The 18,267-nt window shown below is 34.8% G+C and overlaps 1 pseudogene; it reads right to left on the bottom strand.

Moving 5' to 3' along the window:
* Positions 1 to 882: 882 nt before the first annotated feature.
* LOC128175679 (uncharacterized) lies at positions 883 to 2,867 on the bottom strand (annotated as a pseudogene).
* Positions 2,868 to 18,267: the final 15,400 nt, after the last annotated feature.

Here is an 18,267-nt window from a genome sequence, read left to right as displayed (position 1 = left end):
TTGCTGGACATCTTTCAATAGCTCTTTCCATCAAGTCACCTAAAAAAAATCCATTCTGAAAGATGGGCATTTGAGTGTCGCCGTTCATCTGCTGCTGTAGATTCCTCAACAACTGATGCCAAATGTTGGAAAAACTCATCAAACTTGTCAGATGGCCTCCCTGGATTAATATGTCGAAGGTCTGCAATAAGTTCTGTTTCACCAAGAGATATTAAGCGTAGTCTTTCTTAAGTGTCTAGATGTGCTGCAGTAGAAGCATCCAGGGTAAGTTCTTTATATATCATATCTAGAACTGCCGGAGATATACGGGTAATATTATTCACTTTCTCCTTAAATGCTCGTCTCATGGCTCTGGTGTAATATTCCTTGAAAAGATGCTTGTTTTTTTTAAAGCAAACCTAGCCCTATCAACAAGAATTTCTTGTTCTGATCTTTTTTCGCTTGCTGGGACAACACAAACACTTGACACAACCGAGCCGCCCGGACAAAATCTGAATTGTCTATCGGCACTGTCAGATGTAGTTCTGAGAAGAATCTGTACCTCTGAATATTGCTTTGAAATGGATGCTCCAAGTATTTTTCTTCATCGTAAAAACATGAAAGTCTCCTGACCCTTCTCTAAGTGCAACATCCAATAAAGTTTATCCTTTGTCAAGGTCACAAGGTCTACAGCTTCTTCTGTGCTCTACAGAAGTAAATTCACCAACTGTTCTTACTGGGTGTAGTAAGTTGTGGTTGTTGCCTATTTCCTTTGCCTTTTTGTTAAGAAAATCTTCGTAATGGGACAAACAGTCTGCTAAGGCTTTGATGTCATCATGCAATCTGCACCAGGAAGGACTGTTTTTTATCACTGGTTTCAAAAGTATACTGTAGAGGGCCTGACTATGACTTTCCAAGGAATTGGCTGACAATTTTATACATTTCATCTTTTTTTCTTTTAGTGTCATAATAGTTTTGGTATTTTTTGAAAAACTTTGGGATTGTAAGAACACTTCTAGAACTCTCTTCATCGATGGTGTCATGCTTATTTGTAACATACCACAAAGCATTACACAGCACCTGAAAATGTTTAAAAAAATTTAATATATTGTATTAAAATTCAAGTGTTTTCTTAGAGCAAATATATACATGTACAGATGATGTTTATATTTCGAATACAAATTTAAATTCAGACCAGAAATGATAACAATACAATTTCATGCCTAAACAAGGTATAGAATTTGATGAAGAGTTTTAAACGTTTTAAAACTGTCAGATAATAAAGCTATATAAAGTGTAAAATCCACATTGATTTCAGGTGTTTTTAAAAATTGTTAGAAACCGTTAATATATACATGTATTTAACAAAATGCATTCTACATCATTGAGATGGGGGAAATATTTTGAGGCTTAAATTCTGTGTATCAGAAAAGTGCATGCTAAATGGAGAGTTAGCTATTGGTATATAAGCAAAGTTTAAAGTCCATCTACCTACAATGCCACAACCAATATATATATATATATATATATATATATATATATATATATATATATATATATATATATATATATATATATATATATATTCAGGCATAATGTAAAGCATTGTGCCATATGTTCAACTTACTGTTGGTCCAATCAGCTGTCGTACTTGAAAAAAATTACAAAATCTATTATTTTTGCCATATACTTTAAAATATTTTTATAGTGAACATTAAGTTGTTTCCCATGTTTAAATTTTACCTGTCTGGAATACTGTCCATCACTTTTAGCTGTGGCTTTAGGAAAGCTCAATTCTTTTTCTCCGAAGTCTGCAACCAGCTCATTATACAACTCATCCTTCTTGGTTAAATTACTGTAATTGAAAGTAACACATTTTTATACAGTTTAATATTTGAGAGAATCAAGGACATTTAAAAGCCGGATAATATCCATCAACTCAACATTTATTTATGAATGAATAGGATGTCCATGTCTACTTTATATCTAAAAATTATGGAAAACAAATGGGTAATCACTTGCCATTCAATGGTATTCAAACAAAAAATATTCTTTAATACATATCAATATTGGAAGGTTTGTTTGCGAGCCCTTCACATTCATTATACCAGAGGATTGTCCTACAGAACATGCATTTGTGAGAATTTAATTGCCACATTTTCTCTCCTATATATAGTAGATTCTGACAAATACATGCACTGCTATTGCACACCAAGTTAATATTGCTTTAATACTATTTGTTAGGAATGCATTGTCATGCAATGATACTTGAATAAATTTTTACAATCCTTTTCAGATAGTGCAGCTTTGACATACATGTATAATATACAACATTTAAACAATTGCTTTAAGATTAAATTGTTTTCGTTGAAGAAAAAAGAAAACAAGAATTAGTTTTACAGAACTGATAAAAATATATTCCCCTTATCCTAAAGGAATATTTATCAGTCTGCGCTAGATAGACACAACACTCACCTGTAATCTTTTTTATCTGGATAATTGCGGCCCTTTGACATCAACAGTTGGAAAGCGTCAATTGCCTTCTTCGTGGCACAATCTGCAGCTTTTTTAGGACAGACATATCTGGATATTCCTGGTATACACATCTCAAACTTTTGGCTCCTATAGAAGAGATTGTGCCAATCAAGTCGCCGACTGATAGCGTTCCATCAACTTCGAATTCCCAAAAGTGAACAGAAAATTCGCTACCTTTTATACTTCCGGAATGACTTCCGTGTATGTCATCATATATTTCATGTAACGACAGTCCGGAGGAAAAAGATCGTATGAACTTTTTCCCCGGCTGGTGTGAGCATTTCTCCAGCTCGACTGGCACGACATGTGCTGCCATTTGTAAATAACAAACATCTACACAGCACTGATGACATCTAAATAAATTCTTTAAGCGTTTCTACGACTTAAATTTAGAGGACACAATAAATTTTTAAATCGGATAAAAACGAAATTTTAACAAAAAACGGATAAAAACGGAAATTTACGAAAAAAAAAAAAAATCGAATTTTTTTGTTTGGGTCGGCGGATTTAAGTTAGGGTCGGTCGGGAAAGCAGAAACAAACCATTTTTTGTTAGGCCTTATGTCCCTTTGCAAAAGGGCGTGGTCCCTAGTTTTAACAACTTTGAATTCCCTTAGCCTAAGGATGCTTTGTGCCAAATTTGGTTGAAATTGGCATAGTGGTTCTGGAGAAGATGTTGAAAATGTTAAAAGTTTACAGACAGACAGACGGACGACAGACAAAATGTGATCAGAATAGCTCACTTGAGCTTTCAGATACACAATAACAGAGCCACAGAACACCAATTTAAATTTGGCGATGCTGTGTACGGCCGTCGGAACGCAGCTAGGGAAGAAAGTAGAGTCAATGTGGATATGCCCGGGTGTCATAGTTGAAGCAAAGTCCGACACAGTTTTTGCAGTGAAATCACGTCGGGAGGTCAATGTCATGCATCATGACAAACTTAAAATGTGATGCACGGAAACTGCCAAAGTGGTTGGTAGATTACATGAGATCACGGCAAAGTAAGTCGCCAAGAGACTTGGGTGATCATCCAGATGATGAGGTAAGTGCCGGTGGATCATGCAATAACACTTCTGCCAAAGTCCCTGCCGATACTGCCACTGAGAAGAGACTTGGGAAACAGCCTGATAGACCATTCAGGGGTACAGGGTCTCATTGTAAAGGTATTGCTAAGTATGATGAAACTATTGTCGCAAAATTGCCAAAGCGGGGACTAAAAAGGTACAGAAGTCCAATGTGTGTGTAAAAAACAAAATCCTAATGGATTAATGATGCAATGTGATTCCTGCAGAGACTGGCTTCATTCGAAATGTGTAGGTATTGCTGCTGAAATTGCAGAAAGGATACCTCAGTATACTTGCCAAGAGTTTTATAAGTAATAGTAAATCACAATGTTTTAGTTAATCACACCAGTATTGTCGATTGCAGGGGCTCAGAATTGTGTTTATGTATATGTCTATTTTTGTAATATCGGGGGTCAGGTTTTTAAAATCGGGGCGAGTGTGGTAATTTTACCCACTATATGTCTTTTTTGTAATATTGGGGGTCAGGTTTTTAAAACCGAAGGGAGTGTGGTGATTTTACCCACTACTGTAAGTGCGGGGGCGAATTCATTGGGTATCGGGTGGTTTCGCCCGTGCGCTAAGAGATATCGTCTGCGGATCGCAAGACACACGTTGTTGTAAAATTGTCTGAAGTTATATTGATAAAGATATTTTTAGCCTACTTGTAAGTTGCTGGTGATTCTTATCGGTTTCCCCGACTGTCTCGCCATCCAAGCGAAGGGAAACGCGATAATAATGAAAACATAGTTTAGGCATAAAAAAAACATCTGTATTTTGATATACGAACTATCATTAATTAATTTAATTTTTTTTACAAAATATAACATTAATTTTAGGATGAATGGTCGTGGCTTAAATTTCCCGTAAGATCATTTTCATTGTTCGATTTCGTAACAAAATGTTCTTGAAAATTACAATCGCTTTTATAAAAGTAGTCATAGTGAAATTCCAAGAAAGGAGGGCACATTGGTTTGCTGCTGTTGTAATAATTCCGGATTTTTTAGTTTCGCCCCGGACCGGTTTTTTCTTTTAGTTTCTTTGTCAATGTCACGTGATACAATGGTATAAATACGACGGTGAATCGGCTGTCGGCTGCTTAGAAAATGATCAACAGAAGAGAGAAGTCAGTGAAGTTAAATAAAAGGTATCGTGTCAATACAGAGCTTGTCCGTTCGAAACGGCGTTAAGTGTTTCGGTAGGCCATAGAGAGGTTGTCCTCTTGGTACTGTAAATTAGGCATTGCAGTCGTTTTGGCTTGTCGGTCTGGTACAGTAGGCTTTCCTCAGAGAGGCTAGCCATTGTTCCTTTCTCTAGTGGCTGATTAGACTGTCGTCCAGGCCGTTGTGCCCACTGTCCGTCCTAAATAAGGCAGCTACAGTGTGTACAGTGGTTGAAGGGCTACTACGTAATCTGAGGACGGTCAGTCATTTTAGCAGACTGGTTGACCTCAGTGGATTGTCACTGTGGGTGTGTACTGTCCGACCTGAACAAGGCAGCACCAGTGCATCACACACAGTGTCAATTATATATCTATTATACCCTTGTCGTGTTTGTAAATATTCTAGATTCCCTGAAATTACTAGTTGATTATTAACCTAAGTAAGGTTAGGCTATACCAATCATTTTTGACATCAATAGAAAATCATTATATTACTAAACTTGTTAGTGTACATCCAAAACCCTGGAAAAAACCAGGCACGAACCCTTCTCCTGGTAGTATAAGTAGCTCAGTACGTTACCCTGTCAGTCGGTCGGTCCACTAACAGTTTCCGTTCGTTTTCCTCGGAGAGGATGCACGTATTACCATGAAATTTAATAAACAGGTTTATCACAATCATGTCTTTTTTGATTTTGGGTACAATCGAGCAATTTTCCACAGAGTTATGCCCATTGGACGTAGAAAAATTTCAATTTTTTGCAGTTTTTGTTCTTTTGTTTTCTCAGACATTTCCAAAGAAGGGGGCATAAGTGGTTTTTAAACATCTCTTGTTTATTTCTGACTTTTTTAAGAAACCTCGATTCGTATTTACTCCATTCACGGTCAAGTTTTACTCCTTCTAGATATGCTTCTCTATGGTTTAAATAGGATGCCTCTCTAATATCGGAGGAAAATCATTATGCTCTTAAATTTGAATTTGCGATAGAGTTTTCTCTGAAAATGCCCTGCGAAGGCTCTAAAGCAATAAATACGGGTTGGTACTTGATCAAATCTTCCATTAAAGCTCTGCGAGCTTTATTGAATTTGATCACGTGACCAACCCATATTTGTATCCCGATAAATATCCAAACACGACGCCTTATGTGGGTATATCCCTCTAACTATTTATAGAATCGGAAGGACAACAAATTAGTGCCTTTAAACAAAATAGTTCCTACATTTGCAGAGTGTATATACATTTATTATCAATCAAAATGCTTTACTTTCATTTTCAGAGTTTTTCAATACAGACGCATTTTGCCGGAAAACGAATCTGACTTCAAAATACGAAATTTTAACCGGAAAGAAACAATTTGATGAGCTTTCATGCAAGAGGTCCCTCGTTGCTGACCGAAAATTAGGGCCGGAGCTATGAAACCTAACGTTAACATTACCACCTATGGAAAATGCATGAGTGGACTTTACCCATGTCTTAAGGAGATTAAAGTATACAGTTACCTAAAACAATGTTTAAATTCTAGTAGATAAAACGTCTTGTAAATCAAAATGACTTTAGCCTAAAGTTTTTATCACTTTAAAAAAAATAAATTCTTAATGTGACAGGTCGGCACACATTTTTTGGGGGAAAAAAACAGTCTATAAGTAAAATCTACGAAAACATATGTGAATTGAAAGCGTCTAAAAATTATATTTTCATTTGAGTATAATACACCGATCCATAAAAGTTCGTGACCTCATGTTTTGGCCAATGAAATGAATTGAAAAATAAGCTCAGCTCACAAGTTCGCGCCTCGGACAAACATCGGACATCGGCCATTGTTTTTAAGACGTAAACAAGGACGCATCTAGCAATTAAGCGTAAATAATATAAGTGTGTCTGTCCACAGTACAGAAAACTGGTAAAACATTGTTCGTTTGGAACCTGCAAGTCAGATAGTCGGTATCCAGACAAACTGAATGGAGCCAAATTCATACCATTTCCCAAACCAAAGACAAATTTAGAGAAGTGCATGCGGTGGATTGCCTTGTGTCACAGACCTCAAGACCAGTAAAATATCAACAAAATAACAAAAGATTTGTTTATAGTCACAATAATTTGTAAATTATGGCTAAGATATATAAACCATTTAATACAACACTCCCCATGTGTGATAAGTTAAACCAGGTATATACATAGTGTACATATGTATATACCCCTCCTGCCATATACCTTGTTTACACTGCTCCAATATGCAGGTACATATGTATCGTGGCAATTTAGACAATTGATATACATGTTTGTGTATTTAAAAGTACAATAATTTAGCCACACAATTTAAGTCCGCATTTAAATATCAATGATGAAATCAATAAAGACGGGATGCAATAAATGTAACATTTTCATAATATTAATAAAAATGTTGTTATAATTATTTGTTAATGTTGTAGCAATGGTCAAACAGAGAGTGATGCACATCAGTGTGAAATTGCTTGTCAAACAAGAGAACAGTGTAAGTTTGACCAATACAATCATTATGATTGTTTACTTTAGATTTAAGAACATCAATTTAAAAAGTTCACCAGGATATGAAGTTGGTTGGTCACATGATCAAATCCTGTTAAGCCCAAAGGGCTTCTAGGTAGATTTGATCAGGTACCAACCAACTTCATATCCTGACGTTTTCGTTATTCCATAGGTTCATATCAGGAAACATATTTGCAAATGTAAATATATATATATTTAATCGTTTCTTGCGATGGACAGAAATTGCATGTACTTCAAAATAGTCAGACAAAAGACAATATATTTCTACGTTTTAATTTGATTAATTCATTTGAAGTTATCATCAATGTCCTTTCTTATAAATTTATTAGATTCTCGATCTAATTAACATATTAAGAACCATGTTGCAAATAGAAATTAGCTAGCTTCTGAAACATTTCATTTTGGAACATCAGATCCTCTTTAATGTTCTGAACAAAAATATCCTTTTTTGTATAGACAACAAATTCACAAAAAGAAGCCCCGGAGACCATCATTAGGGTCTTCCGTTTCCGACGGAAGACCCTCTTGTTATTCTATTGTTTCTTTTCCTTATTATTATTTTATTTTTTATTTTTTTTCTGACTTTTTTCGAACGCTATTTCTCGTGAACTACTGGACCGATTTGCATGAAATTTACAGGACGTATTGAGCATCAAACGTACTTGATATTATAAAATTTCTGGCTGATGACGTCACTTCCGGTTTGAGATCTTGAGGATTTAGTAAATTTTTAAGGACCATTTTGTCCACGTAACTTCTCAAAAACTAATTGCGATAGAAATATGAAACTTTCAGGGATAGTAGATGAATATTTGTAGATGATCCTATTTATCTTATATTTTGAAAAATGAGCAAGGCGGCGAAGCTCGCCCGAGCTCGATAATAAGCACCAATTTTTTTCACGAAATTTTCGCACATTTTCGGCCCTAACTTTTAATGTGTAAATATTTTGTTAAGACATGTAATGCAAAAGTTATTTAGATTAACTAGATCTTTTGTTTGATTTCAGAAAAAAGGGGCTGGCCCTTCAAATTAGGGGCCAAAAGGGCTCTAAAATATTTTTGCAATAACTCTTTACTGAAAAATAATTTGTTATCAATTATAGAACCAAAAATGTTCATTGTACATCTGTTTATCTAAACAGTACCATGTCTAAGTCATATAATATGTCATTAGGGGCTTTAAGGGGCCAAAAGTCCGAAATTTTGATCTTAAATATCTAGAAAAGGAGAAATATTTTCATAAGCATTATAGAACAAAAAATGCTTAAAATAATGTTCTTAACAATATGCTCCCTAAAAAAATTTTGTTGGTGGTCCCAGTAAGGATTTTAAGGGTCGGCCCCTAAAACACATTTGTTCAGATATCTTTAGAACGGTCAACAATTTCTGAACACTTGTTGAGCAAAATGCGTTTATATTTACAAGACCTTTTATTTGATATCAAGAAAAAGGGGCTGGCCCCTCAAATAAGGGGCCAAGAGGGCTGTAAATTCTTTTTATAATAACTCTTAACTGAAAAAAAATTTGTTATCAATTATAGAACCAAAAAAGTTCATTGTACATCTGTTTATCTATACGGTACCATACATATGTCATATGATACGTAATTAGGGGTTTCAAGGGGCCATATGTCCAAAACTTTGATCATTAATATCTAGAAAAGGAGAAATATTTTGATAAGCACTATAGAACAAAAAATGCTTAAAATAATGTTCTTAACGATATGGTATCTAAAACATTTATGTTGGTGGCCCTGGTAAGGAGTTTAAGGGTCGGCCCCTAAAACACAATTGTTCGGATATCTCTAGAACGGTCAACAATTCGTGAATACATGTAGAACAAAATATGTTTATATTTACAAGACCTTTCATTTGATATCAAGAAAAAAGGAGTGACTCCTCAAATAAGGGGCCAAAGGGGCTACGAAGACTTTTCATAATAACTTATTTTTGCTATAATTTGTTATTAATCATAATAACAGAAAATAAGAGCTTATTATTCATAATTCAAAACTGAAATCCGTTCTAAAATCGGACGATAGATATAGGGGTTTAAAAATTGATTTTTCCGGACATTTTGATTCCACATTCTTAGTTAAGAAAATAGTTTTATGTTCAGACTTAAATTAACTCGTACCTAAAATTATTCGATAATTGTTGAATCGTACTTTTACACATTCGGATTTGTATTTGCTAAGTCGTTCCTGAAATCGATAAGCTTTGTTAATTCGTACTTGGAATCATTCGGATTTAGTTAATTCGTACCAAGAATAATTCGGTTTTTCGTCTTTAGTTTCTTATGTTGGTTTAAGAGCCCTGCTTTTTACAGGAACTTCTAGCTTTACTTTTGACATTACCGGAAGACCCACTCGTTGCTTTGCAACGAGCTTTGCTCTAGTTTGTCCCTATATTTGAAAAAAAATAATCACGTGTCCTCTTTAATTCAATATTTCCATCAGCATTTTGTGTAAGGCAAAACTGAAATTTGTTGAACGGCCTCTGGAATTGTCGAATCTCGTGCAGAGAAGGGGCATTTAATTTCAAGTACACCTGTCTTGCCCACAAAACATACCTTGCATCAGGTGTTGCAGCTACTAATGGGAAATCGGGGTTTATACCTAATCCACAGTCATGAATATGCCTCTCCTTGAATGATTCAAGATATTTATACCCCCGCTCCGAAGGAGAGGGGGTATACTGTTTTACCCTTGTCTGACCGTCCGTAACAAAAATTTCTGTCGCATTTATCTCAGCAACTGTTTATCGCAGATGCTTGAAATTTTTACACAGTATTTGTATAGGCATGCTATATCGTGGGATGTATTTTTGTACCAATCAGACGTCAACTTCCTGTTAAATGACGACTTTGTTTATTTTTTGCCAAAATTTCAAAACAAATTTCCGTCAAAGAATTCTCAGCAACTATTTATCGCAGATGCTTGAAATTTTTAAACACTATTTGTTTAGGCATGCCATATTGTGGGATATATTTTTGTATCAATCGGACGTCAACTTCCTGTTAAATGACGACTTTGCTTATTTTTTAACCAAAAATTTTCAAACAAATTTTCGTCAAAGATTTCTCAGCAACTATTTATCGCAGATGCTTTAATTTTAAACAATATTTGTATAGGCATGCCATATTGTGGGATATATTTCTGTACCAATCGGGTGTCAACTTCCTGTTAAATGACGACTTTGTTTATTTTTAGCCAAAATTTTCAAACAAATTTTCGTCAAAGAATTCTCAGCAGCTATTTATCGCAGATGCTTGAAATTTTAACACACTATTTGTTTTGGCATGCCATATTGTGGGATATATTTTTGTATCAATCGGACGTCAACTTCCTGTTAGATAATGATTGTTTATTTTTTGCCAAAATTTTCAAACAAATTTTCGTCAAAGATTTCTCAGCAGCTATTTATCGGAGATGCTTGAAAATTTTACACAGTCTTTGTTAAGGCATGCCATATCGTGGGATATATTTTTGTACCAATTGGACGTCATCATCCTGTTAAATGAGTACTTTGTTTATTTTAGCCAAAATTTTCAAACAAATTTTCGTCAAAGATTTCTCAGCAGCTATTTATCGCAGATGCTTGAAATTTTAACACACTATTTGTTTAGGCATGCCATATTGTGGGATATATTTCTGTACCAATCGGATGCCAGCTTTCTGTTTAATGTCGACTTTGCTTATTTTGCTTATTCACATCAGAGCGGGGGTATCACTAGTGAGCATTGGCTCACAGATATCGTGTTTCTTTTTGCAGAATTTTCATTCCCTTTACCATATGAAGTTGCACTAGTAGAGAAAGTTTTGTTAGAGGATGGAAAAATGTCCCTTAAAAAGATTTCATTTACATTTTTTTTTTGGGCAAATTTACCCGAACTGTGATGCTGTAAGACGATCTCTCCTTTCTTTGTTCCACAATTCACAATTAGCTTGTTCTACAGTCTTCTTTTCAATTTTCTCTGCATCTTGCAGAGATGTTGTAAACATCTCTACTATACTGCCATACTTTTCAATTACCGCTATGTTTTTTACTTTTTTTGGAAATACTGTGTCCCCACATTTCCCTACATCGACCTTACTAGGATGATCCTTGAAATGCTGAACTAAATTATAATCTCACTGGTTAATTTCTATGAATTTATAGCTTTAATATCATAAGGAATGTAAATAATGTCAGAGATCTCAGGAGTGTAACACTAAATATTTTAAGATTTTTTGGAACAAATGACAATGTAGGTTTTTTATGCTAATATTTTATTTTACAGTATTTTCATCAATGGATATGCTGGTTATGGTTGCACGGATACACCAGTTAGAACAGGAGAGTCGGGAACTCCATGAAACTTCAGCAGCCTTGCAGTCAAATAACAAAAAGCGTTGTAGCACTTGTACTTAAACTGATGTATATGTTGAACATTTCAATGTGGAATCTGTGTCTAATTCTAAAATCAAAAACCTGTTCCAGTACTACACAGGAATAACATATTTGCGATTTTTGATGTTGATTTCATTTTTGTTCCCAAGTGGAACGCTCTCAAATGTGAACCTTATTACTTATGACTCTAATAGAGAAGAGGTTAAGAGACTGCCTGTTGATCAGCAAGTGTTTTTTGTTTTTGTGTAGAATAATAAATGGACTTCAAGTAAAAGATTTGGCTTGTACATTTAATATAAAGATTCAAAGTGTATCAACAATTTTCAAAGGCATTTCCAAGTTTATGTATTTACGTCTTGGATCACTTAGTTACTGGCCACATAGAAGTGTAATTATTCAAAACATGCCCTCTGTATGTAGAGAAGAGTTTCCTAATTGTGTTGCTATTATTGACTGTACTGAAATTAAGATTCAAAAGCCATCATCATTGTTATGCCAAAGTCAATGTTACAGTGAATATAAATCAGCAAACACTTTAAAATCTCTTGTAGTGTGTGATCCAAGAGGGTCAATCTTATTTGTGTCAGATTTATACTGTGGATCTATTTCAGACAATGATATTTGTGTCAAAGGGGATTTTTTGAGTAACTAGAATTTCTGATGCAGCGAGGATATTAACATTCAGGAGACTCTATAATGGCAGACAAAGGTTTCCGAATCGAGGACAAACTAGCTGAAATGGGACTTAAGCTAAATATTCCTCCATTTGCGACTAGCGCCCATTCAATGAGTGCAGCTAATGTGACTCTAACAAGGAAGATTGCAGCTCACAGGATACATGTGGAGAGGGCAATTAACCAAATTAAATGTTTCAAACTTTTCAGTAGAAAAATCCCTGTCAGTCTATTGCACACTATTAATGAATATTGGGTTTGTGCTTCTCTTCTTACAAACTTTCAAGATACTCTTGTGAAACAACCATAGCAAGTATCTGTATGTATTGTTAATTTGAAAGTTGTGCTTTTGAAAGTGGCTGATGTATATCAGGCTATCGGTGTACTGTACTCTTTATCTATATTTTTCTATATTAAAAAACATGACTGAATCATACTGGTAGAAGTATTATTTTCTTAATTGAGCGCGACTGTTTATATATTGAAGAATGTTTTGTAGTTTGAATCTTTCCATTAAGAATTATTATGATTAATTATGTCATTAATACAAGTTGAACAATGTCTTAGGTGTACTAATGTGATCATAGCAACTTTTGCTTAGTCATCTTGGTGACACAATATTGGAAAATAAAATAGATTTTTAGGTCACTTGAGTCACTCAGGTGACCTATTGCAATTACCCGTACGAAAAATTCCACCCTGACTTAAGGCGGAATGTAGGCGAAATTTGAAAGGCGGGTTCCGTCTTTCATTCCTCTGAATGTATAACTAATATCACAGATTCAGGGTGGAGTCCGGGTGGATTCCGGGCGGTATATGGCTCGAAATGTTTAAATGAGATTAAGCGTATTCCGGGTAATAAAAATCCGCCTTAAAACCAAAAAGGAATCCGCCTTAATCTTAGGTGGAATCCACTTATGATAAATTGGAATCCGCCTTAATATAAGGTGGAATACGCAAGATTCCGCCCTAAAATAAGGTGGAATCCACCTAAATATAAGGTGGAATCCGCCTTAGTATAAGGTGGAATCCGCCTTATTAAAAGGTTGCGTCCGAATCCGCCTTAGGGTAAAGATGAACACTTTTTACAATGGACGGAAAAACTTCTTTTGATTTATGCTTTTGAATCCGGTGACTAAATCCTTTTAAATTAGCACCGGATGGCGTGGAATCATTGCCTTCATTTCTTTTATAAATCAGTGGCCAGACTTACAACATAAAACCATCTATAATTCCTGTGTATTTCCTTTTTTAAACACATCATAATACAGATATCACATGCAGAATATCATTTTCTTTTCCTAATGTTTGTCTTCCACTAATATAATAAGTTGAACTTTTTGATTTACAGTCCACGTTTTCACTCTTTTGTACGGGTAGTTCCTTGAAAAGTTTCTAGAGTAGCTCAGATCTTCCTCGAATCTTTTCGTAATTGCATCACTAAAAATACTTCTCTCACATATTCTGAAAAAAATACATGTAATTTGATAAAGTATTACTTATAACCTAACACTCGATCAAATGAAAATATATCAATATACATATAAACCTTTTTGTTATTATCATGATTATAAAGATTACCTTTCAACAATGTAAACAAATAAAAAGAGATCCATTCCTTACCTTTCAAAACTTTGATTTTGGTAGGGTTCATGTAAATGGTATGACTGACATTCTACTTTTTAGTCTCCCATGTCCATTGTCCTGCTTTTGAGCTAGTTTTTATTTTTATCGGGCTGTTTCTCAATGCTCATACTAGGACAGCTTACATATAAGAAGGCAGCTTGCCACCCTCCCAATGACTTGTTGGTATTGTTGCTTTCCTTGTTTTTTAATTGTTTAGCATAATGTCAGTTGTTTTCAACAGCTTTCAAATCTAAAGGAATGAAGGGATTTCTATAGTTTATACATTGTGTGACATTTACGCACTGTCTAATATCTTTTAAATAAAGAATAGTTTAAACCTATCTTTTCTTCACATACAGTTAGCACAATTTTAACTGTACTTTAGAACTATTATTGATAAAGTCATGATCATAATTAGAATTTATATTGACTTACTTTCGATATTAACATAAAGGTTCCTGTGTTCATGCCCTTAGTCCACATAACGCGCACACTTTGCTTAACTCCATAAGACTTGGTTTACATCAAATAGCTGTAAATAAGTTTCACTGTATTTCCCCCCCCAAATAATCCTCATAACGGTTTACACATGTCTAAATTTTGTAACACAAAGATGATCAGGAAAGTTAGGCATGGCCGTTGTTGCCAAATTCAAAACTCACAATGCGCGAGCCTCTGAGGCCAGAAATATGATAAGGGGTAACGCTGTTTTAGGTTTACATGTGCTTGATGGCCATAGTAAAACAATTTTTAGTAGCAGTTTAAAAGTACAATGAATATGCTAGCGTGTTCATAACTCATTCCTGTCTTTATATTAATTAAACATTGCGGCTAAAATAGTATGTACATGTTTAAAATTATGATAGAAAAAAAAGATTTTCCCTGTTGACGCCCCTATGCAATACAGGGAAAGGCTGCGGCTCTTGCCTGTTAACAAATGGCAGCCTGTGTATTGAGGTCAAGATAAAATTAACCAGCTTGTGTGTAGAACATACATATATAACCTGTTTGATAGTGTCATCGGATTATCAATTTGAATTTAAGGTTACAAAATTAAACAATTTGAAGAAAGAATTAAAGTTTATTGAGTGAAAGCAACAGACAGTTTATAAGAATAAGCTATTTATAGAACAGAAAATGAACTGTTGTGCGCTTTTAACACGATTTGGCCAAGTTTTAGCCGTAAATTTTATATCATAACTTGCAAAGAATTGCCAATTACATGTAGCTAGGTTAAGGCGGAATAATTAATGATGGTAAGGGGGGAAACGGGCAGTGAGAAATAATACGGTTAACTTTGACAGAAAACGGCTAGATGCTGAAAATACGGCTAAGGTTTGAGGCTAGGTCCAGTTATGAATAAAATGGAATCCGTCTAAAATTCAAAGCGTTTTCCAGGTACGCCTTTGATACTCCTAAGTACGGCTACATTTTAACCGGAATACATCTAAGTTCACCCTGAGTCCAGCCGGAAAACGGCCAACATTTTCGTACGGGTGGTCTTCGTCCGTCGTCGTGCGTTAACAATTTAACATTTTTAACTTCTTCTTGAAAACTACTTGGCCAATCGTTACCACAGGGGCTTAATTGTTGGATAGTGAATTTCCTAATTATTTGTTCCCGAAGAAAAAATTGATTAAAATTGGTAATCTTTTGTGTATTTCTGTGTATTGCAATAAATAAATTCACTGAAACCCCCCGTTTCAGTCATGTTAAAAAAGTGTATTCAATGTACATTAAAAAAAGTAAAGGGACGACACTCGCTATCTTGGATTTATAGGGGGTCCTCGTTTCAAGCTATGTTTTAAACAAGTTCTTCCATTTCTCCAACGATTTCTGACAAGATCTAGGTTGAAAAATATTCAAATGACTTATTCCTATCGTCTGACTACATCTGTATGCTGCATAATAAACACATCGTTTCGAAATGTACTATATACTTGCCAAACTTATCGAAAGCAACGGAAGTTTACTTTTGAGTGACGTAAATTCTCTATATAATCACTGAGATGTTCCGAAAATGTATGATAAATCTAGTGAGAGCAAAAATTCCGCGAAAAGATATTACTCTTGGTTTATCCAATGCTTTCGGATCTCCTCAGTGATTACATCTAGGGTTTGCATCAACTTCCGTTGCTTTCGATAAGTTTGGCGAGTATCTAGTACATTTCGGAACGATGTGTTTATTATGCAGCGTACAGATGTAGTCAGACGATAGGAATAAGTAATTTAACATTTTACAACCTAGATCTCGTCAGAAATCGTTAAAGAAACGGACAGAACTTGTTAAAAACATAGCTTGAAACGAGGACCCCCTATAAATCCAAGATGGCGAGTGTCGTCCCTTTACTTTTTTTAAAAGTACATTGAATACACTTTTTTAACATGACTGAAACGGGGGGTTTCAGTGTATTTATTTAATGCAATACACAGAAATACATTTAAGATTACCAATCTTAATCAATTTTTTCTTCGGGAACAAATAATAAAGAACTTCACTATCCAACAAGCAAGCCCCTGTGATCGTTACCATTTTTGGTGTAAAGCATCTCTATGGTAAGAACAATCTAAATTGTGAAATTCATGGTTCTACTTCCCCTGGGGTGCCACGGGCGAGGCCAAATATGCAAAAAAGCCAATTTTTCAAAAATCTTCTTCTCTACTCCCACGCATGTGAGGAAAAAACTGGTTGCATGGTTATGATGTCCATGAAGCCCTCTACCAAAAGTGTGAAATTTATGGCCCCTGGGTCAGGGGTTCTGGCTTTAGGGTGGGGCCAATATGGCTATATAGTAAAAATGTATTAAATCTTAGAAAATCTTCGTAACTACCATATATATTTCTTAAAAACTAAATGCATGATTATGATGTCCATGAAGCCCTCTACCTAAATTGTGAAATTCATGACCCTTGGGTCAGGGGTTCAGGCACTAGGGTGGGGCCAATATGGCCAAATAGTAAAAATGTATTAAATCTTAAAAAATCTTCTTCTCTACTCCCATTTATATTTGTTAAAAACTGGTTGCATGATTATGATGTCCATGAGGCCCTCTATCAAAATTGTGAAATTCATGACCCCTTTGTTTGGTGTTCAAGCTCTAGGGTGGGGCCAATATGGCAATAAAGTAAAAATGTTTAAAATCTTAAAAAATCGTCTTCTCTACTCCCACACATGTGGGCAAAAAACTGAATACTTGGTTATGATATCCACAATCTCCTTTACCTAAATTGTGAAATTCATGGCCCTGGGTCAGGGGTTCAGGACATGGGGGGGCAATATAGTGTTAATGCATAATATGTTTAAAAATCTTCTTCTCTATTCTCACACATCTTTTTAAAAAAAACTGACTAATAATTATGTTTACAAGGAAGTTCTCGACTGAAATTTTAATTTTCATGTCCCCTCATGGATGGGTTTTGACTCTAGGGCACGGCTAAAATGGATGTATAGTATTAATGCATATAACATTAAAAAATTATCTTCTTTACTCCTTCACACCTGAAAGGAAAACTGAATTCTGATTTTGTAGACCAGATCTTTTAGTTTTTCACCAAAATTATAGGTTTCACAGTTCTTTTTGAAATGTGGTTGTCATTACAAATTTATAATTTTTCTACTCCAGTATGAAACCTACCGTAATTAATTAGATGCATATATGAGACTCCATCACAAGTTTGGGTATGGGATATATGCTGCTCAGGTGACCGTTAAGGCCAATTGGCCTCTTGTTTTTTGTTATGTTAGGAATGGATGAATGATGTTAGATTGTTTAATGTGTAGCAATTCTGTTTAAATGTTCAATTCTGTTTGTATGCACATTTATATACATGTATATTTTTCAGAATAAGTAATTTTCCAATATGTATTTAGGACATACATGGTATTTGAGCATGGATCGCTCTTGAATATTTCCACAAATAGATTGTTGTAAATTAATATCCTCCTGCAGCAAACATGATAAAGGCAGTTGTGGATCAGCTTTAAGCCTTTTAACATCCTCAGGGTACACATCAGGAATTCTATGTAAATTTAAGAGCAATTTTGTTACCAGATTTTTTTCTTTTCAAATGTTGTATATTGTTGTGATTGTGAATTTGTGATTTTGAATCTAATAAATCAAATTGATAATTAAAGATATTGTTGTATACGTTTGATTTGGTTTGTCAACAATTACTGGTTTCTTCTTTCTTGGTGTAGGCTTAGGCTTTGAAAAAAAACATGGTTGAAACTGGCTCAGGCTGAATTTTTGAGCCTCTTGGTTAATGCCACTGTTGAGGCAAACTTGTACATGGAAGTTCAGCAGGGACCTC

This window comes from Crassostrea angulata, chromosome 1, assembly GCF_025612915.1.
Source record: "Crassostrea angulata isolate pt1a10 chromosome 1, ASM2561291v2, whole genome shotgun sequence".
Lineage (NCBI taxonomy): Eukaryota > Metazoa > Mollusca > Bivalvia > Ostreida > Ostreidae > Magallana > Magallana angulata.
This window is presented reverse-complemented; position numbering and strand designations above follow the sequence as displayed.